General features: G+C 50.1%; 7 non-coding genes across 7 annotated transcripts; 3 read left to right on the top strand and 4 right to left on the bottom strand.

The window, feature by feature from the left end:
• Positions 1–2,078: 2,078 nt before the first annotated feature.
• trnan-guu lies at positions 2,079–2,152 on the bottom strand. The gene has a single exon. It is a non-coding gene; the product is annotated as a tRNA-Asn (tRNA).
• Positions 2,153–2,300: 148 nt separating this feature from the next.
• trnak-uuu lies at positions 2,301–2,373 on the top strand. Its single transcript has one exon. It is a non-coding gene; the product is annotated as a tRNA-Lys (tRNA).
• Positions 2,374–2,597: 224 nt separating this feature from the next.
• On the bottom strand, positions 2,598–2,671 carry trnat-agu. The gene has a single exon. It is a non-coding gene; the product is annotated as a tRNA-Thr (tRNA).
• Positions 2,672–3,706: 1,035 nt separating this feature from the next.
• Positions 3,707–3,780, bottom strand: trnan-guu. The gene has a single exon. It is a non-coding gene; the product is annotated as a tRNA-Asn (tRNA).
• Positions 3,781–3,928: 148 nt separating this feature from the next.
• On the top strand, positions 3,929–4,001 carry trnak-uuu. The gene has a single exon. It is a non-coding gene; the product is annotated as a tRNA-Lys (tRNA).
• Positions 4,002–4,225: 224 nt separating this feature from the next.
• trnat-agu lies at positions 4,226–4,299 on the bottom strand. Its single transcript has one exon. It is a non-coding gene; the product is annotated as a tRNA-Thr (tRNA).
• A 551-nt stretch (positions 4,300–4,850) lies between these two features.
• Positions 4,851–4,932, top strand: trnal-uag. Its single transcript has one exon. It is a non-coding gene; the product is annotated as a tRNA-Leu (tRNA).
• The last annotated feature ends 6,429 nt before the right edge of the window (positions 4,933–11,361 follow it).

Raw genomic sequence — 11,361 nt, 5'->3', positions numbered from 1 at the left:
CCTCTGTCTTTACCCTGACCTCAACCCCTCCTTTTTCTTATCTAACCCTAAGTCCCCCCTCTGCTCTAACCTCAACCCCTTCTGACCTTGCCTGTGATTTCGGTGTCTACGGCTTTCTCTGGCCTCTTTACTGTGTTTGATCCATGCCTTTCTTTTCTTTCACAGATCCACTGCTGCGCTGCATCCACCTTGATCTGTATACTTTTTCCTTCACAGGTCCATTACGGCACTACATCCACCCTAATTTGTGCACTTTTTCTTTTACAGATGCCTTCTGGGTTCCTCTCACCTTGCATACACACATACACACACACACACACACACACACACACACTGTCCATACATTTTGCTACTCTGTGCATTCTCTCTCTCTCTCCTCTATCCTCTTTTCCCTAGCTGATTAATTGAGATGACCGATTCTGGTGGGCGCCCACGGACACAGGGGGTACGAACACCCCCCCTTTTTGTGGTCGTCACCCCTGAGTTCTTGATAGTCCATAGTCCTAGGAACGGCCCTTGTCCTGCGTTGGGGGTTTTATTTCATAACTTTGTCACCTGATGAGCTCTTAGGAGAGCGAAACTGCAGTCGTGGCCGGTTAGGACCTCACATATCCCTGTTTAATGTTCTGGCATGGGCCTGCAGGAGGCACCGCCCGGGGAGTGGAGTTCTGCGTTCTTGACTACAACCTTGCTTTGGCTCCGAGGAGCCCCCTCTCTTGCTCTGCCTACTACACACTCTCACACTCTCCTCTCGCTCGCACACACACATCTCCACATCCACACGCATTGTCTCTTTTTCCCTTCTCACAGGCCCTGTCCTTCCTGTACTCATGTACACCTGCGGTGCTCTTCTTCTGAGCACCCCCATTTTGCTTTCACGGCACTCGTGTGTCCTGTCCACTAACCCGCTCTCTCCCCAGGTGCACATGAGGTGCAGATGTCTTCTACTCTTCAAACACGCCCTGGTTTTGGTATAGGTTATTCTCTCTTTTTCAGGCAGGCCTTTTTTAGACTTTCAGATTGAGTTGGCTTCTGGGCACAGGTATAGCACGCACTCACACACTCATGTGCATCCATTCACTCACGACAGTGCCACTACTCTTCAAGAGGACCCTGTTTGGACTTCGCAGAATCACCGTTGCCGCTGGGACACCTTTGGCTCCGCGCAATCGGCGCTTTGCGCCGATGCGCTCCGCGCTTAGGATTGGATGTGAGGAGCCCCCAGTGTCTTCACTCGGATGTAGCATGTGCTACGGTTACCGGTCACCTCTGCTACCCACGCGTGAACCTTGACACCAGAGGTCTCCTACCTCTCCTCCTCGGGGGTTACCTTGCTTGTGGGGACGGAAGACTTCAGAGCATGCTCCTGCTTAGACCTGGTGGTTTGCACACGTCCGTAAGTGGATACGGGGGTGGGTTATCCATGTACCCGTCGGTTGCTCACGTCCTCTTAGTGCTTAGGCATTTATTTACCTCGGGTAGCAAGCGTGACAAGGTCTACAGGCCTGGGACTCCTTTGGGGTCCTGGAGGGGGTCCATTCCCCTACCCCCTCTGATGGATGATCTACATGGGTCTAGGATACTTGTGCATTTACCCCTAGCCTATGCGGGTCGAAGTACTGAACTGCTTGGCGTGGGGGTCTTCAGAAACTGCTCCCTAACCCTAACCCTAACCCTAACCCTAACCCTAACCCTACCCTAACCCTAAACCCTAACCCTAACCCTAACCCCTAACCCTAACCCTAACCCCCCCCCCCCCCCTAACCCTGACCCTAACCCTAACCCCCTAACCCTGACCCTAACCCTAACCCTAACGATCACATATGTGCGAAGCTACTCCTTAAAGGGGTTAAAAGAGTCGGGCGTCAGCAAAGGCTTTCTTCTTTTGTATCTGAACTGGAGTGACAATGGGGGATCGCACGGCTTCCTCGCGAATAAAGCGTCCCACTCGCTCACCCTTTGACAGCTCAGTGGGTAGAGCGGAGTACAGTATTTTTCAGAGAATTTCCAGCTCCGACGGCGGCACAGCTCATAGTCACACAGGCAAGACCCGCAACAGAGGCAAACAAGAAGACGTTCGTCCCTGGGTGGGCTCGAACCACCATCTTTTCGGTTAACAGCCGAACGCGCTAGCCAATTGCGCCACAGAGACCCTGACTCGACATAAAGGTTATCCGGGCTCAGAGGTGCACCGGCATGCTTGCGAGGGATTGGCCACACGATCCTTAGGGGTTTGTGTGGTGGAGGAGATGTACATGTAGATGTTCCACGAAAAGCTCAGCGTGCCCTCCCTTTCCAGAGCCCGGATAGCACAGTCGGCAGAGCATCAGACTTTTAATCTGAGGGTCCAGGGTTCAAGTCCCTGTTCGGGCGAAGGGTGTTCAAACTGTGGGATGAAGCAGGCCACATTCAAATGTGTCTCTCTTATGTACCTGACTTTGAGGAAACAAGGGAAGCTTTTAATCGGAGGGTCCAGCGTTCAAGTCCCTGTGTGAGCTTTGTGTTCAAACTGCAGAGCGTGGCTTGTGGCACGCAACCTTTGTCTCCGTTGCACCTCTGACTTTGATGCAAAATTGAGCTGAGGCCTGCGCCTAAAAAGGCACTGCTGAGATTTGAACTCAGGATCTCCTGTTTACTAGACAGGCGCTTAGACCGACTAAGCCACGGCGCCTTGACCGACCAAGCCACGGCGCCTTGACCCACCAAGCCACGGCGCCTTGATTCATCAGGCGGGACTGGCTCAGGCTTCCGTTTTCTCTTCGAATAGGTGCTTCAAGGTGGGGTCGACAGCATCTTCGAAAGCCACCTTGGAAAGTTATGCCCAACATGCAGCAGAGGCTCTCAAGGCACCAGAATGAAGAGATTTTCCAGCTTCTTGGCCTCTGATGGCGGTCTAAAAACACATACCCTGACCGGGAATCGAACCCGGGCCGTGGCGGTGAGAGCGCCGAATCCTAGCCACTAGAACACCAGGGAGAGCTTGCCTTCCTCTGCTCGCTGTCAAAGATGACGACCACGTTGCAAAACGCAGCTGGTCAAAGGTTTCCACTGAACCTAAAATTCCCTGACTGGGAATGGAAACCGGGCCGTGGCGGTGAGAGCGCCAAATCCCAGCCACTACACCACCAGGGAGAGACTCAACTCTTAGATGCGTGAGTGCTAAATATTTCCCACGCGCCCACCAGAGTGAGTTATTGTTCCGAAACGGAAGCTAGCCAGCCTTAGTTGGCTTCCGTTACTTAGCAACCTAGCATAATACTCGTAGCGATGCTACTACCTGCTAGGGTTACTTTACGTTGACATTTACATTTGCTTGTTAGCTTCCACATTGTACATTTCAAAGCCATACTATGGCGTTTGTCATATAGTTTTGGTCTATGGGAAAACAGGCAGTTGGAATGTTGGAAATCACACGTGCGACGCTACGCCGTGGGGCCCGCTTTCGAACGATCACATATGTGCGAAGCTACTCCTTAAAGGGGTTAAAAGAGTCGGGCGTCAGCAAAGGCTTTCTTCTTTTGTATCTGAACTGACAATGGGGGATCGCACGGCTTCCTCGCGAATAAAGCGTCCCACTCGCTCACCCTTTGACAGCTCAGTGGGTAGAGCGGAGTACAGTATTTTTCAGAGAATTTCCAGCTCCGACGGCGGCACAGCTCATAGTCACACAGGCAAGACCCGCAACAGAGGCAAACAAGAAGACGTTCGTCCCTGGGTGGGCTCGAACCACCATCCTTTCGGTTAACAGCCGAACGCGCTAGCCAATTGCGCCACAGAGACCCTGACTCGACAGAAAGGTTATCCGGGCTCAGAGGTGCACCGGCATGCTTGCGAGGGATTGGCCACACGATCCTTAGGGGTTTGTGTGGTGGAGGAGATGTACATGTAGATGTTCCACGAAAAGCTCAGCGTGTCCTGCCTTTCCAGAGCCCGGATAGCTCAGTCGGCAGAGCATCAGACTTTTAATCTGAGGGTCCAGGGTCCAAGTCCCTGTTCGGGCGAAGGGTGTTCAAACTGTGGGATGAAGCAGGCCACATTCAAATGTGTCTCTCTTATGTACCTGACTTTGAGGAAACAAGGGAAGCTTTTAATCGGAGGGTCCAGCGTTCAAGTCCCTGTGTGAGCTTTGTGTTCAAACTGCAGAGCGTGGCTTGTGGCACGCAACCTTTGTCTCGGTTGCACCTCTAAGTTTGATGCAAAATTGAGCTGAGGCCTGCGCCTAAAAAGGCACCGCTGAGATTTGAACTCAGGATCTCCTGTTTACTAGACAGGCGCTTTGACCGACTAAGCCACGGCGCCTTGACCGACCAAGGCACGGCGCCTTGATTCATCAGGCGGGACTGGCTCAGGCTTCCGTTTTCTCTTCGAATAGGTGCTTCAAGGTGGGGTCGACAGCATCTTCGAAAGCCACCTTGGAAAGTTATGCCCAACATGCAGCAGAGGCTCTCAAGGCACCAGAATGAAGAGATTTTCCAGCTTCTTGGCCTCTGATGGCGGTCTAAAAACACATTCCCTGAACGGGAATCTTGATTCGTAGTACAGGACCCAGGTTTAGGGCAACCTCTTATTAGTTGGACGTCAGTAGGTGGTGTGAAAAGTTGAACCGTGGCTCGAAATGCTGTGCATAGTGGAGGATGTTGTGGGCATTGGTGGTATAGTGGCAAGCATAGCTGCCTTCCAAGCAGTTGACCCGGGTTAGATTCCCAAACAATGCAGAACCTTAAGAAAGATTTCTCTTTTATCTTTTATCTTGTGTCATTCAACTGCTTGCGGGCATTAAAAAGTCATGTGAGCTCCTGGACGATCGATCATCTTCGGCTGGAGCTCGGGTGGCCAACAGCTGACAACGGGGTAGCGTGGCCGAGCGGTCCAAGGCGCTGGATTTAGGCTCCAGTCTCTCTGGAGGCGTGGGTTCGAATCCCACAGCTGCCAGTTTTGTAGGGTGCTAACGTCGTCTCCTTGCTTTCACGTCAGTAAGTGGTTTTGAAAGGTGAACTGTGGCTCGACATGTTGTGTTGTCGTTGATGCTTTCTTGGGGCATCGTAGGTATAGTGGCTACATCACCAGACAATACAAACCATGAAGAGGCATTTCGTCTCTTGTCACGGTCGAACACATCCAGACTAGGCCAAGTGTTCCAAACTCGACAGAAGTATAAACCAGGTTTGGGGAAATCTGTTACTAGTTCAGTATTGATCAGTATTGGGAGAAGCTCGGGTGGCCAACAGCTGACAATGGGGTGGCGTGGCCGAGCGGTCCAAGGCGCTGGATTTAGGCTGCAGTCTCTCTGGAGGCGTGGGTTCCAATCCCACCGCTGCCACTTTTGTAGGGTGCTAACGCCGTCTCGTTGCTTTCACGTCAGTAAGTGGGTTTGAAAAAGTGAACTGTGGCTCGACATGTTGTGCGGTCGTTGATGCTTTCTTGGGGCATCGTAGGTATAGTGGCTCCATCCGCAGACAATACAAACCGTGAAGAGGCATTTCGTCTCCTGTGACGGTCGAACACATCCGGATTAGGCCAAGTGTTCCAAACTCGACAGAAGTATAAACCAGGCTCAGGGCAATCTCTTACTAGTTGGATGTCAGTAGGTGGTGTGAAAAGTCGAACCGTGGCTCGAAATGCTGTGCGATCATGGAGGATGTTGTGGGCATTGGTGGTATAGTGGCAAGCATAGCTGCCTTCCACGCGGTGGGCAGACGCCTGTATCTGTAAAGGGAAAAATTGGGGTACTCGTGTCGAATTCCGGTCACAACGATGTTTATTACAAATGATTTATTGTACTTCTTTCAATGATACAATATAGTGGCACTGGTTATCTGCTATATATCAAACCAATGTAAAAGGCCATACTGAGATGCCTCTAATCTACATCTAAAATTGCAGCATTGTACATTACAAATACATCATAATTGTATTTAGCCTTGTTTATTAACAAGATTGTGTATTGTCCGTTGGCACTATTTTCATTGTTTGTATATTGTCTGGTTTTGATGGAATATAAAAAAATATATTCTGGTAAAAACATCTAATATTGGGGATTTATTTTCAGTGTAACCAGTTGCCTGGATTTGTTTGCGCCACTAAATGAAGACATTTGTACAGATGAGTCTTAAGGGGTCAATGGTAATCAATAGTCTGATCCATCTCCATTTTCATACATCATGAACATTTATTTGATGATTAATTGTGATACAAATAACTGAGATGAACACACAATCTTATTTTGGCCATTTATTGGAACATGTAATCAAGGCTTGTACAAATAACCTAGATTAAGTGCAAAACAGTCATATTATTTATTTGAACTATTTACAACAATTTTTATGTACAGTTTGCCTACTTCCCCTTCTCCTCAGCCCACCTCTTCTTCTCTGCCTTGTAGAAGGCTGATTGTTGAAACTCCCCCCAGGTCATTTCAGCATTCATTCTGTCTGCCTTGTACAGGGACAGCACCCTGGTAGGACAGTAAATGTACCTGCCCGCCACACCCCGGAACGAATGGTACACATGGGGGCTTTCTGGCCCCTGCTTGATGGGCTTGCGGCAGAACTTGCAGAGCCGACCGGTGGGCTGCTGTTCTGCCGCCCTCCGTTTCCCCCGCAGATCAGCCAACCTCCGTGCCTCTGCTGACCTGAGCTTGGCTGCCTCAAGCTCTTTCCCAAAGAAAGGGGTGTCCGCAAAGTCCTCAAACGGCATTCTGGGGTCATTCAGGCCTTCTGCTGCATAGAGCTTGTGGACTCTTTGTGAGCAGTAAAAGTACTTGACCTCCCCAGACTGGTAGAAGAGGTGGATGGAGGAACCGTCTCCCTGGTATCGCGACTTCGGCTGGCCACAGGCAAGACAGTTCCTCGTCTTCTTTTTGCCCAGCTGCTGCTGCTGCTGTTGTTGCAGTGCCGTCTGCTTCTGGACTATGTCCCGCACCATGTCCTCGATAGCAGCCTTGGTCAGAGGGGCCTCCTGGGGATCTCTCCCAGGTGGATTGACCGCAGCGGGTGGTATGGTCACCACCGGCACGCTCTTGGTCTCACTCTCTGCCGTCAGGTGCTGCCACAGCTGCTGCGTCTCCAGGAGTTTCTCTGGGCTGGTGTTCAGGGACGTGCTGGCGTTGGTCCGCTTTGCCCAATGCTTCACATACTGTGAAATGTGTTGCTTTGTTGTTGGATGCAACAGGCTATTGGGATCACGGGAAGCAGCCTGCACCAAGCCAGCGTAGTCACTGTCCACCCTCTGCAGGAAATCCTTCGACCCTTGGTGGATTCCTATGAGGCCGTCGATGACCTCCTTCATGGCCTCTGTCCACCGGGAATGGTCCAAGATGTACAGAAGCCCGCCTGCCTTGATGGACATTGTGCGAGCAGCACGCGGGTTTGCTGTGATGGGCAGTGCAGGTGTCGTTGGCAGACCTGAAGACAAGTAGAAATAACACATAATAAATATAAAATCTTGCTCTATCAAGCATCAGTGCAACTTGAGTGTTGCATCTCATTCACATTTTACTAGCAGATGTGTAAAATGAGGGATATTTGCAAAATTACCTTGAGTGGAGGTTGATTGGACTGGCTGGACTGTGGTCTGGGGCAAGACTCCAGAAGCCTCACCAAAGACGTCATCCTGCAACAGAGGAAGTACATGCATTTCAATTATTTAAACATGTGTGCTTAGTCTGCAGGTATAACCTGTGTAAGTTTGAAAGGGTAAATTACAAAGTGCTATCAATGCAACTTACATTGTCTTCTGGCGTGATGAAGGGCTGGTCGGCGACCACCCGGTCAGCCTCCTCTTCCTCAGCTCCCTCTTCATCAGCCCCCTGAGACCTGTTCTTGAACCAGTCCAGAGGCACAGGGCGACAGCCTGGCTCCACATACTGCAGGCCAAATCTCTCCCCTGTGTCTCTGTGGCTCAACTGCAGTGCAGGGTATTTGGCATGGCCGGTCACCCTCTCCGATGCCACGTTCAGCTGCATGATGAGCACTGGGTCAAAGACTGCAGGTAGCTTCACGTCCGGTAACTTCAGATCCACCAATCTCTGAAAGTTCCACCGTGCCATGCCCATCATGCCTTGAGCCTGGAAGAGCTCGGAGGAAACACAGTTGCCTGTGATCCACCGTGCCTGATGCGCATGGAAACCCTCCTGTTGGGAGGTGCCTCTCACAGGGATCCACACTGGGACAGCTGCTCCTTCACCCTTGACGTGGTTGAGCTGCACTGTTCCTCCGTGTCTGTAAAGGATCCCGTCCTCCTCCTCTGGATCACTCAGGCAGCCTCTCAGGATGTGCACCCTCTGGAGTCTCCACAGCTTTAGCATGGACGGCTTGAAGAGGTAGACACCATTGGGATCTGTCTCTAGGAAGAACTGTTTGAGGACGCTCTCCACTCTCTCCAGCAGCTCTGTAGGTTGTGGTACCTTACAATTGAAAAAAGGATTACAGATGATTTCATATGCATTAACGGAATACAGAAATGAAATTACGTATTTTTCTTATTTATGTTATAACATAACAAGCATTATTAATGTTATGAACATTCAAAAGTACCTTGGTCCGGCAGTGTTCCCAGATATGCTGCTTTGTGGGATTGGCAGGCCTGATCCCACAGAAGGCGTATGCCTCCGTCAGCCTCTGCAGGTCAGTCTGGTCCACCACACAGAATGCAGCACTGAGGAACCGGCAGAAAGTGCTGTGGAGTGTATGGTGCTCTGACACGCACTCCCTTGAGAACCGCCGCATGCAATGGAAAAGGTCCAGTTTGACAGTGATGTCGCTGCTGTACTTTCCCCGGGAGGCACATGAGTTGGTCAGGTTCCCAGATGTTGCCCCCGTCACCACAGCTTCCGTGGTTTTCCATGAATCCCAGTGGAGGTGCTCCTGGGGGTCAAGGTTTGGGATCCGGAAATCAGCACAGCAGTCCCTGCTCACACAGTGAGAGAGAGAGAGAAAAACACAAATTAATGATAGGCTTTGAGTTTCTATGTCACCTGCATACAATCCCCTGTAACTATATAGTATATTATATTTTGCTAAATGTTTCTGTCCTGTGTAAAATTGAATACAAAAGCTGTGATCTGGCTTTTACCTGTCCACCCACTGGTACTTTGCCTTCGGCAGTCCAGCTGAGTCGTAGCGATGAGACAGCCCCTCGTACATGGGTTCCAGCGACCGGTCACTCTCTGACTGAAGCATCACCCAGGACAGGATCATCCAGTTCTCGTTCATCACGGAGTACGAGGACATGGTTCCGGATGAGAGCACCACCTTCCGGGCCACCTTCCGAGTGTGGTCAGCTCGAATGACCTGCCCAAAAGTGCCTTGCAGGACAAGAGTGAGGGTCTTCTCCTTACGGTGGTACTCATGTACGAGGCAGTCTACTAGGTAGCGGGGACTGATGGCTACCCCACACCAGCCATTGGTCGAGTCGTAGGTACCAAAAGGATCAGGGGTGTTGTCCTTCCGCATGGTGCCTGTGATGGTCTTCTGCCCATACAGGCCGGAGTCACCATCCTGCACATTCTGTACAGTCAACAGATAGGCAAGGTGTGCCCTCTCGTGCCGTAGGTGCAGAGCCTCATTCAGCTGATTTGCCATGTCTGTGGCCGACCTCCCTGTGCGACATAGCTCATCCATTACCGTTTTGCAGATGGCTTTTTTGTGGGTGAGAAATGCTGGCAGGATGTTGCAGAAGAGTTGTGGCAGCATTTCCATCCACTGGGGTTTGTCAGCGAACCAGTACCTCTTGCATGTTTTGCAGTTCAGCCGAGAGGCCAAGATGTAGTACTGGCCGCTGGTCCCAATAATGACCCGGGGTCGCCCAACTCCTGCCGAAACCACATGGGGAGTGGAGCAGCCGTAGAGGCAGGGTAAAATGTAATTGTTCCTCACTCTCTCCATAATTGCATGCTCCGGTTTCCAAATGAAAAATGGATGTAGCTGGAAGTACTTGGGAGATGGCATATCATAGACTGGATCTATGAGTTCTGGTTGGGGTGGATGACGCCACAAGGAGATCATACCCATCAGATGTCGTACAGGTCGAGATCCTGGCCAAAGTCCCAAAGATTCCATCTCCGTTTTCATCCACATCTTCTGGTTTTGGGAGCAGTTCCACTGGCTGACGTCTTGGTCCTTCCTATGGAGTGGTGGTGGGATGGTAGACGGAGCTGGGGTAGGTAGTGTTGGGGTTTTTGTGACCTTGTGACCTCAAGAGAGGAGTCAGCTAGGACGGGGGCAGATGAGGAGAGGAAGATTGTTTATCCCCACACTCAGTGGGGAAAGAGTGAGCTGGGAGAGTCACTTTCCCCCTCCCTTAGAATGTTCTTTCCAGAGAGGAAATCAGATCAGAATGACCTGGTAGGGTCGTAAGAAAACAACCACGGGTTGTGCAAACAACAGCCACGAGTTGGGCAAGAACAATCATGGTTTGTGTAAGAATAAGCCAAGTGAGGGAGGATATCTGTTTATCTGGAACAAACTGTGTGTGTGTCTAATTGCCAACAGATGTGTGTGACGTAGTAAGACTGTATAAAAGTTCTTGTCTATTGAATACATGTCGGACTTCCCTGGCTAGGGAGGCTCGGCGTATGAGAGACTTCTCTGGCTAGAGAAGCTTTGCGTATGATTCCAAAATACCTGGCAATAAATGAAGCCATTGCAATCAATCTCCTGACTCCAAGCCTGTTAATTCTTGCTACACTAAGAACCACTTTCGAGGCTCCAACAATTGGTGACCACCGACGTGATTCGCTACATCTACATTTAAGAAGGTAGGCAATGAAAAAAAACCTGTAAAACCTAATGAATGCCTAGATACGAATCTTGAACTAAGAGAAAGTGAAAAGGCTTTGGAGAAGGGGAGTGGTTGCAAATGTTTTAATTGCTAGGATGTATGTTTCCCTGAATGTAAGAAAAGAGTGAATGTATAAATGTTTCTTGCTAAAAGCTTTTCTACTGTCGTACTATTAAGCTCAGGCAAGGGGGTCTCCGGCGGCCCCTATTCATAACCTGTTAAGTTTAGGTACAAACTTGCTATGGACCTCTTTGAAAAAATTCGGTAAACTGAGGACATAACTTTTTAGGGCTTTTTGAATCAAGCACCAGTAAAATTCAAAAAGTCTGGCTCATCGTACCTTGACCAACAAATGGTCAAAGCGTGTGTAATCACAGTAATATGGTTACGCTTCAAAACAAGGCTGTTGAAAAGATCAGGTTAGCTAAAGGTGTTAACAATTGTGGGACAGCATCTGCGTGACTAACATTTTCAACAGACCTCAAACAAATTATTATTGTAAATATCCGTTCTGGCTAAAAAGTTGCACTATTAACAACGAGTGACAGCAAAGTATAGTGGCCACTATTACTTCAGTCGAAA

Source organism: Hypomesus transpacificus, unplaced genomic scaffold, assembly GCF_021917145.1.
Source record: "Hypomesus transpacificus isolate Combined female unplaced genomic scaffold, fHypTra1 scaffold_91, whole genome shotgun sequence".
NCBI lineage: Eukaryota > Metazoa > Chordata > Actinopteri > Osmeriformes > Osmeridae > Hypomesus > Hypomesus transpacificus.
The sequence above is the reverse complement of the archived record's forward strand: the minus strand, read 5'-3'. Positions and strand labels throughout refer to the sequence as shown.